This window comes from Stegodyphus dumicola, chromosome 10 (assembly GCF_044657685.1).
Source record: "Stegodyphus dumicola isolate Sdum_Otavi_A_Nest chromosome 10, ASM4465768v1".
NCBI lineage: Eukaryota > Metazoa > Arthropoda > Arachnida > Araneae > Eresidae > Stegodyphus > Stegodyphus dumicola.
In genome coordinates, this window is record NC_140777.1 from 17,951,825 (window position 1) to 17,953,771 (window position 1,947).

A 1,947-nucleotide genomic window follows, 5' to 3' on the forward strand; every position below is an offset into this window, starting at 1 on the left:
AAACACTATAAGTATTGAAAGCAATTTAAAAATAACTCATAAGCTTCATAGATATTAAAAGTGTTATAAGAAATAAATTATATTCCAAAAAATTTGCTTGACGCAAAACTTCATGTGCGTTGCGAGCGATATACGTTACGTCCTAAAATCAAAGGTTGGAAAAGCGATATTTTTCAGGAATACGATTTTTTTTTTGTAGCCCAAGGTAGCCCAGAAGGGCTATTATTCTCAAAACGGCATTTTGAGGATTTTCACTATAGACGCCGAATCATTTTTTTAAATTGTTGCCCTCAAATATTATTGCGCTATATTATGTTTAAAAAAAAATCTGATGTGTACACCACATGACTTCCTTGTACGGAATATTAAATTATACACATTTTTTCTTGCATTTAATTTAAACTTATTGGATTGAATTAAATCTACTTCGCCGACAGCGCATAAACCACAACAGAATAAATGCATTCTTTAAAATTCACTGTAGTATTTGTTTACCATAGTGACACTCTGGCGCTAGATTCACTTAACAGTATTATATTTCGTTCATATTATAACTCAGAATGCACAAAATTTATATCATTTAAAGAATTATCGAATCGTTGCCACATGTTCTATTCAAATACTATAATAAAGCTAGAACTATGTATAAAAGAAATTAAGCAAACAAAACAAAAAAGAAAAATTTTTCACAGACGATTGAGTATTTCTCATTTAATTAATTCAGTTCTCACTTGGCGAGAAGGCAGAAATACATAAAAACTCAAAACATCCGTATTAAAAATTACGAAGTAAATCTTAAACACTTATTTCCTCGAAAAAATTCCAGAAAGGATTATGCATGATTTAATTGGCAATAATAAATGAATGCGTTATCTTTGTTGTTGCGAAGCTAAGTTTCTCTACATTGGCAACAAATACACTAGTCACCTGTTTCAAATGTAAACATCAATGGCCGCCATTAAAAACAGGCTTAGCGGCAATTAAACAACTTTAAAATTGCTGATAATTCTAAAACTATTGCACACAGATTTACTAAAGGCATAAAAGCCTTAAACGGAAGATAAAAACAAAATAATTCAATCATTTTTAAAGCAAAAAATGTACAATTTACAAACATATAAGAGTAAAGAAACTGAGATTACAGAGTTGGGTAACAGAGTGGATATATATATAAATGTATTTATATACGTTTGGTGCGGCCGATTGCAACCAAAATACGAGGTGCACATCTACATGTTATAGCAGTCCTATATACAAAATTTCAACGTTCTGAGGCTACTCGTTTTCGAGTTATGCGAGATACGTACGTACATACGTTCGTACAGACGCCACGAAAAATTCTCTTCACAATTCATTTTAAAGCAGTTTTATAATTTTTTTGGATGAAGCGAGTCTTTTATTCTGTTCTTAGGTACAGATATCACGTAAAAACATCGTTAAATTGCATTCGATAACAGTCAAAATAGATATTTTCGTTGAAATATGCTGTCTGAAACTTTTCGCGAATACAATACTTCCTTTTTACTTCGTACAAGGAAGTAAAAATTATGAAGAATCTGCATGAATGTATGTTTGTTTCTCGCATTATGAAAAACAACGGTACTTAAAGCCATCATGTGTTGAATAATGCAGTTCTCCACCCGAATATGAGTACCTGGAAGACCGCATTTTCAATTTCGAAGTTGTTTTATTATCTATATCATTTTTTGCAACGCTTTTTGATTAAAAAACTCAACGATTTCAAAGCGAGCAATGACAAAACTGTACCCCACCCCCCAAAAAAAATCATCTCCAGCGCTCGAGACTGTGTATCGGAAATTCTAAAGACATGCTCATTTAAATTTTTTTTCCCGATATTGCTGTTGAATTGAATTTTATAGTTTAAATGCGAAGAACATGATTTTTAATAAGTAAAGGTAACACGAAGAATGTTAAAAATCGCCTTTT